At 44.0% G+C, this 10,452-nt stretch overlaps 1 non-coding gene across 1 annotated transcript; it reads left to right on the forward strand.

The window, feature by feature from the left end:
- Nucleotides 1-6,260: 6,260 nt before the first annotated feature.
- On the forward strand, nucleotides 6,261-6,362 carry LOC112677051 (U6 spliceosomal RNA). The gene has a single exon (XR_003146820.1). It is a non-coding gene; the product is annotated as a U6 spliceosomal RNA (small nuclear RNA).
- Nucleotides 6,363-10,452: the final 4,090 nt, after the last annotated feature.

Below are 10,452 nucleotides of genomic sequence, written 5' to 3' on the forward strand. Positions count from 1 at the left end.
AACTGCTGCCAAACCTTCCTGGCCTCCCCCAGTCCAGGGCTAAGCCATCTCCAGGATCTTTCTTTGTATAATTAAAAAGAAAAATAGAACAGCCAATGTTGCCAAACATGTATTTAAAGGGACATCGGGGGTTCAGGGAGTGAAAAATAAAAATGTCTGAGGTTTAAATTAAAAGTCTCCATGCTCAGAGGTCTCCTGACCCTGGGATTTCTCCTCTGCTGGATTGCCTTTAATCCCCTGTCCTGACTTGTAAAAGCTTTTTAGACTGAAGGCATTTATTTCTCAGAGAAGTGTTCCAGCCTAATCATGTAAAAATGCCCAGGATCCCAGGAACAGCCTGTCAAGTATGATGTGGTTGTGTGGGGCCCCAGGGAGAGTGGGGAAGTTTTTTTTTGTTTGTTTTTGTTTTTTGTGTGTGGGGGGGGAGAATGAGTCCTTGCTTTCCTTCACTATGCCCTTCCCCCACCACATCTAATCCATCAGAAAACTCGGTGGACTATAGCTCTTAACATCTTAAAACCTGAGCACTTCTGTCCAGGGGCATCCCTTTTATGTTACCCAGGCCCCCACCATCACTCACTCAGAAGTCTGCAGCGACCTGCTCCCTGGTGCCTCTGCTTCTACTCTTGATCCTCCTAAAGCCATTCTGTAACAGCAACCAGAAAAATCTTTCTAAAACAAATCTGATCCTGTCCCTTGCCTGGTTGATTAGTTTCCTATTGCTGCTGCAACAAATTACCACAAATTTCTTTCCTGGCTTAAAATGATACAAATTTATTCTCTCACAGTTTAGAAGCTGTGAGATGAATCATAAGGGGTTAAGACTAAGGCACTAGCAGGCTGGTTCCTTCTGGAAGCTCTAAGGACAAATGCATTTCCCTGCCTTTTCCAGCATCTAGTGGCTGCCTGGATTCCTTGGCTTGTGGCCTCTTCCTCCTCCTTCAAAGCACATTTGTCCAATCTCCTCTGTTGCCACATCTCCTTTTCCCTCTGACCCTCCTGTCTGCCTCTGATAAGATCTCCTGTGTTTATATTGGGTCCATCTGGATAATCTGGGATAATCTCCCCATCTCAAAACCTCAGTCTTGATCACATCTGCAAAGCCTCTTCTGCAGTAACTATGCAGTAACATAGTTACAAGTTCCAGGGATTAGAATGTGGACATCTTTTGAGGTTCATTATTCAGACTCCCACACTGCTTAAAGCCCTCCAGTAAAACCCAAGCTCCTTACCCTTAATGGGATCACCTTATCTGATCTAGCCCTTTCCTATTTTTCTCAGGCTCTCCCCTAACTAACTTGCTTTTCACTGTTCTTTCCAGAGGTCAACTCCATTCTTGTCACAAGGCCTCTGCACATGCTGTTCCGTCTGCCTAAATGCTCTTCCCCCAGTTCTTCACAGGGCTGGCTACTTCTTCCCTTTCAGACTTCAGCTCCAATGTCGCCCTCTCAGAGAGGTCTTTCCCTGTCTTACCCACTTCTCCCTGCATCCCTGCAGTCTCTCAGTCTCTCAAGTCACCTGTGTTTACTTACAACCTGTTTTTTTTTTTTTTTTTTTTTTTTTAGCTTATTAACTGTCTTTCTTCCCCATTAGAAAGTGAGCAAATGAGAGAAGAACCCTTCCTTCCTTGTTCACTGCTACCTCCTCAGTGACTGGTAAGCAGTAGATCCTTGATAAATGCTTATTCAATGGTTGCATGGATGGGTGATGATCTGGACAACCAATCTGGTCTCTGAGCTTCAATGTCCAGGATTCAGGCTCAGGATGGAGGTAGGTCAGACAGGCAGGAGGGTGCAACGTTTAATGAGTACTTCCTGTGTGCCAGGCCCTGTGCTAGTCCTTCCTTCATGCGATTCAACATTTATTGAAACACCTGCAGTGTGCCAGGCCTGGTGCAAGTTATTTATTCATGCATTATTTATTCAATTCAAAGAGCATTTACTAAAAACAAAAAACAAAACAAACAAAAAACAAAGAGCATTTACTGGGTGTCTACTGAATGCTAGGCCATGTACATTTATCAAACCTCTATTGTATACCAGCTGTCTCAAATCAGTGCCTAGGTACAGACTAGTTCAATAAATGCCTGAATCAATGAATGTCCTCAAGGAGCGCCTAGTCTTCCTGCTAAAATGGTCTGTGAATAAATAACTCTAACACACAAAGATAAGACAATAATGTGGGTGTGTTCAGAGGGCAGAGGGGCCCCTTATCACCTTGTACTGGCAGGTACCTTGCTCAGAGTCTTATCTTCTTACCTGGGAACCAGCTCTTTGAAGGTCAGGTAGACTTGCCCCTCACTCACCTGCCTCTCCATACCCTGGGCAACTGGGAAGGACCTGAGCACGTGCTCAGTCACTGCCTGTTATCTGATTCCTGCTGCTTCTCCTGCCAATGGTTGTTCCTTCACTCATATGCCAGGCAAGAGGGTAACAGCCAGGTCCCACCCCTGGTGCTGCTGGATGGGAGCTGGAGGCTCTGACAAGCTGCCTACCCTCCATTTGGCCCGACTTCCAGCTTAAATGAAGAATTTGGTCCTATTCCCTTGGTATAACCCTTTGACTGGACTTCTTTTTTTTTTTTTTTTTAGATTTTATTAATTTATTCATGAGAGACAGAGAGAGAGAGAGAGAGGCAGAGACACAGGCAGAGGGAGAAGCAGGCTCCATGCAGGGAGCCCGACACGGGACTTGATCCCAGGACCCCGGGATCACAACTGGAGCCAAAGGCAGATGCTCACCCACTGAGCCACCTGGCCTGCCCTGTAGTCTATTCTTATAAAAAATCAGGTGATGTGTAGAAATTCTTAGACTCCAAAGCTCACCACAGTCTGGAGGTTTTGCCTGATCTGATACTTTTTTCCCTCCTTCCTTCCCTTCTTTTTAAATTGTTTTAAAGTACATACAACATAAAATGACAATTTTAACTATTTTATTTTTTATTGTTTTTTTTTTTTTTTAAAAGAGGGTAAGATAGAGAATCCCAAGCAGAATCCATGCCCAGTGCAGAGCTGGACATGGGGCTTGATCTCACAACCCTGAGATCATGACCTGAGCCAAAATCAGGAGCTGGATGCTTAACCCACTGAACCACCCAGGTGTCCCTTTATTATTTTAATTTTTAAGTAGACTACATGTCAAAAGTGGGGATTGAACTGAGGACCCTGAGATCAAGAGTTGCATGCTCTAATGGCTGAGCCAGTGAGGCACTCCACCCCCCATTTTAACTATTTTAAAGTGTATGGTTCAGGCAGCCTGGGTGGCTCAGTGGTTTAGTGCCACCTTCAGCACAGGGCATGATCCTGGAGACCCGGGATCAAGTCCCATGTCAGGCTCCCTGCATGGAGCCTGCTTCTCCCTCTGCCTGTGTCTCTGAGCCTGTGTGTGTGTATGTCTCTCATGAATAAATGAATAAAATCTTTTAAAAAAAGTGTACAGTTCTATGGGATTAAGTACATTGAACTGTTATGTAACAACCATCACCACCATCCTTCTCTCTCTCCTTAAGTAATCTTTACCCCAACATGGGACTTGATCTCATGACCCTGAGATGAAGAGTCACATGCTCTATGTACGACTGAGCTAGCCAAGTGCAATCCTTTATTTTTAATTAATAAAAAAATTCACTTCTTAATTATCTTTTATTTAGGTCTGAAGGCAGATGTTCAACCACTAAGCCACCCAGGTGCCCCAGCAAGTTTAATAATAAAGATTATTATGCAGTTCTAAGCTTTAAAAATAGGAAATAAACATATGTATATATGTTTAAAAATAATTACATATTATTATCATAATCAACTTAAGAGACAGAAATTTACCACTTTTATAGCAACTTTATTCACAATAGCCAAAAGGTAGAAACAACCCAAATGTCAATCAGCAGAGGAATGGAATATCAAATGTACTATGTACATACTATGAATCTTTTTTTTTTTTTTTTTAAGATTTTGGTTATTTATTCATGAGAGACACAGAGAGAGGCAGAGACATAGGTAGAGGGAGAAGCAGGCTCCATGCGATGAGCCTGATGCAGGACTCTACCACAACCTGAGCCAAAGGCAGACTCTCAACCACTGAGCCACTCAGATGTCCCCATACTAAAAATTATTTAAAAGGAAGGAAACTCTGATCCACACTATACTATGAATGAACACTAGAGACATTATGTGAAGTGAGAGAGGCCAGACACAAAAGGACAAATATGATCTATTCCACTTATATGCAGTCCCTAGAGTAGCATATTCATGGAAACAGAAAATAGAAGAATAGAGGCAGGAGGCAGCTGTAGAGGGAATTTGGGGGAACTATTTACTCATTAGGTGTGGAGTTTCTGTCTGGTATTGTCATAGGCTGGATATGGTTTTCCAAAACTCAAACTTCGTAAGTTGAAGCCCTAACCCCCAGCGTAATGGTATTTGCAGGTGGAGCCTCTGGGAGGTGATTAGGTTTATATTAGAAGTCAGGAGAGTGAGGCCCTCATGATGGGATTAGTGCCTTTATAAAACAGACCCTACAGAGCTCCCTTCCCTCATGTGAGGTTACAGTGAGGACATGACCACCTATGAGGAAGAGGGCCCTCACTGGACACCAAATCTGTCATCACCTTGACCTTGAACTTCCTAGCCTCCAGAAGTGTAATAAGCACCTGTTGTTTAAGCCACCCTGTGTACATATTTTGTTACAGTAGCTCGAGCTAACTAAGATCAGGATGATAGAAAGGTTCTGGAGTTGGATAGTAGTAATGGTTGCACAACATGAAAATGAATGCACTTAATGCCACTGCACTGTACCCTTAAAAATGATTTACATTGGGGAGCCTGGGGGCGTCTGGGTGGCTCAATGGTTAAGCATCTGCCTTTGGCTCTGGTCATGATCCTGGGGTCCTGGAATTGAGTCCTGCATCAGGCTCCCCACAGGAAGCCTGCTTCTCCTTCTGCCTATGTTTCTGCCTTTCTCTCTGTGTCTCTCATGAATAAATAAATAACATCTTTAAAAAAAATTGGGAAGCCTGGCTGGCCTGGTTGGTAGAGTGTGAGACTCTTGATCTCAGTGTGGGTTCAAGCCCCATACTGGGTGTAGAGACTACTTAAAAATAAAATCTTTAGGGACACCTGGGTGGCTCAGTGGTTGAGTTTCTGCCTTTGGCTCAGGTCATGATCTCAGGGTCCTGGGATCGAGTCCCACATCAGGCTCCTCCCAGGGAGCCTGGTTCTCCCTCTGCCTATATCTCTGACTCTCTCTCTGTCTCTCATGAATAAATAAATAAAATCTAAAAATAAATAAAATAAAATAATAATATAATATAATTAATATAATATAATATAATATAATATAATATAATATAATATAATCTTTAGGGGCTCCTGGGTGGCTCGGTCAGTCAAGTGTCCAATTCTTGATTTCAGCTCAGGTCATGATTTTAGAGTGCTGAGATAGAGACCTGTGCTGAGCATATAGCCTGCTTAAGATTCTCTCTCTCTCAGGACGCCTAGGTGGCTCAGTGGTTGAGCATCTGCCTTTGGCTCAGGACATGAACCCAGATTCCTGAGACCAAGTCCCACATCAGGCTCCTTGTGTGGAGCCTGCTTCTCCCTCTGCCTATGTTTCTCCCTCTCTCTCTGTGTCTCTCATGAATAAATAAATAAAATCTTAAAAAAAAAAACAAAAGGGATCCCTGGGTGGCGCAGCGGTTTGGCGCCTGCCTTTGGCCCAGGGCACGATCCTGGAGACCCGGGATCGAATCCCACGTCGGGCTCCCTGCATGGAGCCTGCTTCTCCCTCTGCCTGTGTCTCTGCCTCTCTGTCTCTCTCTCTCTCTGTGACTATCATGAATAAATAAATAAAATCTTTAAAAAAAAAAAAAAAAAAAAAAAAAAAAAAAAAAAAAAAACAAAAAACAACAACTCTCTTTTTCCATGTGACCCACCCAGCCCCTGGGCGCATGCTCACTCTCCCTCTTTCAAATCAATCAATCAATCAATCAATCAATCAATCAAATATTTTAAAAAATGATTTCAATGATAAATCCTATGCTATATGTACTTGTTGCAATAAAAAAAAAACCTGCTTGGGATGCCTGGGTGGCTCAGCAGTTTAGCACCTGCCTTCGGCTCAGGGCTGATCTTGGAGTCCTGGGCTCCCTGCATGGAACCTGCTCTCCTTCTGCCTATGTCTCTGCCTCTCTCTCTGTCTCTGTGTCTCTCATGAATAAAAAATAAAATCTTAAAAAAAAACAAAAAACAAAAAACAAAAAACAACCCTGCTCATTTCAGTGGTACATATACTAAAATTGGGACAATTCAGAGATTAGCATGGTCCCTGCATAAAGATGATATGCAAATTTATGAAGTTATTTATTTATTTATTTATTTATTTTAAATAAATAAAAAATATTTCATTTTTATTTATTTGAGAGAGAGAGAATGAGCATGTGTGCCCACAAGCAGGGGGAGAGGTAGAAGCAGACACCTCTGCTGAGCAGGGAGCCTGACACAGAGCTTGATCCCAGGACCCTGAGATCAGGACCTGAATTGAGGGCAGACACTTAACTGACTGAGCGACCCAGGAGTCCCAAGACCTCCATATTTAAAAAACAACAAAAACACAGTAGCAGCTACAAAGCCCCCAACATTACCAGCATTTTCCTATGGAATTCCCAATGACCCATTAACAATCTCCTCCTCCTACCTCCCCAGAAGCAACTACTTGCCTCAACTTTAGATTTATTTATTATTATTCCACTGCTTTTTTATATATATTGTTAATCTAGCTTCTTTTTTTATTTTGTTTTTTTTATTTTTTAAAGATTTTATTTATTTATTCATGAGAGACACACATAGAGAGAGAGAGAGAGACAGAGACAGAGACACAGGCAGAGGGAGAAGCAGGCTCCATGCAAGGAGCCCGATGTGGGACTTGATCCTGGGACTCCAAGATCACGCCCTGGGCCAAAGGCAGGTGCTAAACCGCTAAGCCACCCAGGGATCCCCCCCCGAAGAACTATTCCTAAGATGCCATAGGAATATATGGCCTTTCCTCGGTACTGTGGTACTGACTCACCCTCTTTCCCTGACTCACTCCCTCTTTTATCATTCTTGCTTCCTTGGGATGCACTCCTCAATAAAGCAGTACTACGCTAACCTTTGATTCAAACTGTTTTCTGAGGAACTCAGGGAAAAATATTCTGCAATTTTTCCATTCTCCTCTTGATGAACAGTTGGATTGTTTCAGGTTTTTTGAGAGTTCATATGAGGCAACTAGGGCTAACATCCTTGTTCATGCTCTCCTGTGCACTGTGGCTGTTTCTCTAGAATGTTCCTAGAACTCGGACTGCTGGATCATAAGGTTGCACAGTCCTTCAGCTTTACCATATATTGCCCAATTAATTTCCAAAGTGCCAACTTAATTTTCTAGTTTATTTCTCCCCTGACCCCTGCCCTCAGCACACTACATTGGGGTCATCCAGGTCTTCTTTCAGTTCCTTTAGCACATGTGCTCTCCCATCACGAGACCTTTGCATCTGCTATTCTTTTCTGCTGAGAACACTTCCCCTACCCTCAGCCTAGCTAAGACTCTTCTTTCCACCGAGCTCAGCTCTAAACTGAGAGCCACTCCCTTGACTTCCTCCTCAAGCCCACATCAGGTCAACCCCATCCTCTCCATGCCCACATTATAGGTCTCAGAGCCTCTTATCCCTTTCTGTTATGATACACTTTTCAGTTGCAATACTCCATCTATCTGTGCAACTGTTGGCACAAAGTCTGTCAACTCTGTTAAGTTTCACTGGCCTCAAACTGGTAGCCACCATGTTTGTGTAAGCTTATTGCCATATCTCCAGCATCCAACTCTATGGCTGGCAAATAGTAGGCCACTGGCAGTATTAGTCCAGTAGCTATTCTGTGTTCTCACTCATATTTGAGTCCAGCATGTGGGTTTTCCAGTACATCTCAGTATATTTACTGCAGGCCAAAATCATGACAACATAAACACAATCTCTTTCCTTGAGGAGCTCACAGATGGAAGTCAATAAACATTTATTGAGCCTGCTGGAACTGGTCATATTTAGTGCTTAGCAATGGTTTAATGGACTGAGATGTCACGTCTAGTGTGAGTACTCCTATAATGAGTAGTGATGAGCGTTGTTTATTGAGCATTTATTATATGCTAGGCACTCTACAAACGCTTTGCAGTTACCATCTTATCCTATCTTCATGTCCTCCTAGGGAGGCACAATTATCACCTCCATTTTACAGATGAGGAAACAGCCTTAGGAAAGTGAAGTCACTTGTTACACAGCTAGTAAATGGTGTAGACAGAATTTTTCAGCCAGAGTGCCAACATCCTACCATGTTGCTAAAGTTCTCCTGCCTCAATTACCTTGCTTTCTGTTAGATACCAGAGACTGAGCACTTAATCATCATAATAAATTGGCAATATCTACTTTTACAGGGCACTTATTGGGCGCTAATCACTTTACATCCATCCATCTTTATTCAACAAATATTTATTGAGAACCTCATGGGAAAAAAAAAAGAGAGAACCTCATGGGCTGGGGCACCTGCGAGACTTAGTGGTTGAACCTCTGCCTTTGGCTCAGGTTGTGATCCTGGGTCCTGAGCTGGAGTATCATAAGGGGCTCCCTGAAGGGAGCCTGCTTCTCCCTCTGCCTATGTCTCTGCCTCTCTCTGTATCTCTCATGAATAAATAAAATCTTTTTTTTTAAAGATTTATGTATTTATTTATTCATGATAGACACAGAGAGAGAGAGAGAGAGAAAGAGAGAGAGAGAGGCAGAGACACAGGAGGAGGGAGAAGCAGGCTCCACGCCAGGAGCCCGACATGGGACTCGATCCGGGGACTCCAGGATCGTGCCCTGGGCCAAAGGCAGGTGCCAAACCGCTGAGCCACCCAGGGATCCCCGAATAAATAAAATCTTAAAAAAAAAAGGATCTCATGGGCCCAGCGCTATTTGACATGTGTGTGAGGTGACAGGGGTGGACAAAAATAATTAAAATTGTTGCTTGGTGGGGTTGTCACCCTAGTGGGAGGAGAAGAACAACCAATAAATAAAATATATGATAGATGGTGACCAGTGCCACAGAGAAAGTGAAAGCAGAGGTTACTATGGAGCATGATGACTGGGGTTTCTGTGGTCTCATTTAATCCTTCCAAACATCTATTATTTTCCCATAATGGAAATGATAATGAAATTCAGAAAGGTGAAGTCACTTACCCACAGGCACAAGGTCCTCAGGCTTTGAAGTCAGGACTCTGGAAGGGCTGAGGATCCTACCTTTTGCTGTGTGCCTACTGAGTGCCTAGGATTGTAGTAAACAAAAGGAGCACCAAACGTTCTTCCCTGAGTTTAAGATCAGGCAGGCAGGTAAATTGACCTAGGTGAGTGGAGGACTCACTAAAAGAGGCTGAAGTGTCCTGGCCTTGCCCAGGGCAGACATTAAGTATAATTCCTGGGAGATGTGGATGCAAAGGCTGAAGTCAAGGCTCAGGCTGATGAGTGGATTCCAGAGTTCAGGAGCAGAAGGCTTAGGCAGGCTGGGGCATTCTGGTGCTTCTGTTGACTCAGAGGCCCAACAGTCCCCGCCCTACCCCCACAGCCAGCTCTGGGCCCCGCGCCCTTCCTCCCTGGGTCTCCCGGACTCCAGGCACTCAAGCTGGGATACCCAGTGGCTAGTGACCAGTGATAAACCCCAGTCTCGCCTGGGGAAGCCAAGCTCACATGCAAATAGCAGCCTCCCAAACAAGGTAGAAGTCTGCAGGCCTCAGCTGCGGCAATGACAGCTGGTTCCCTCCCCCCAGATGGCACCCCCACGACTCAATTTCTGTCCAGCAGAGCAGGTGCACCAGTGATGCAGTCTGGAAAAGAGCCTGGGCTTTGGAGCCGAAAGGTGTAGAGCACCACCTCCTCCAGACACATCACCTTGTCTGTTGGACTTTTAAGAGGGCCTCATAGATACCGTGCATCTTCTTCGAAGAGTTACACTTTAAAATGTAATCAAGCTGAAGGTACACATTTTGGAGTTTGAGGAATTCATTCATTCGACAAATGTTTGTTGAGTGTATTTTATGAGCTAGGCCTCTGGGGCTGAGAAAAAGCAGTGAGCAAGACCAAGGTTAGTCTTCTCAGGGACTTTTCCTTTTATTTCTTTAATTAAAAAAATTAAAAAAAAAAAATCTCTAAGCTCGGACAGCCTGGGTGGCTCAGCCGTTTAGCGCCACCTTCAGCCCAGGGCATGATCCTGGAGACCCCGGATCGAGTCCCACATCAGGTTCTCTGCATGGAGCCCTCTGCCTGTGTCTCTGCCCCTCTCTCTCATTCTCTCATGAATAAATAAATAAAATCTTAAAAGAAAAAAAAATCTCTAAGCCCAAAGTGGGGCTTGAACGCAGGACCTGAGATCGAGTCCCAAGCTCTACTGACTGAACCAGCCAGGTG

The sequence above is a fragment of the Canis lupus genome, chromosome 26, assembly GCF_003254725.2.
Source record: "Canis lupus dingo isolate Sandy chromosome 26, ASM325472v2, whole genome shotgun sequence".
In the NCBI taxonomy this organism is placed as follows: Eukaryota; Metazoa; Chordata; class Mammalia; order Carnivora; family Canidae; genus Canis; species Canis lupus.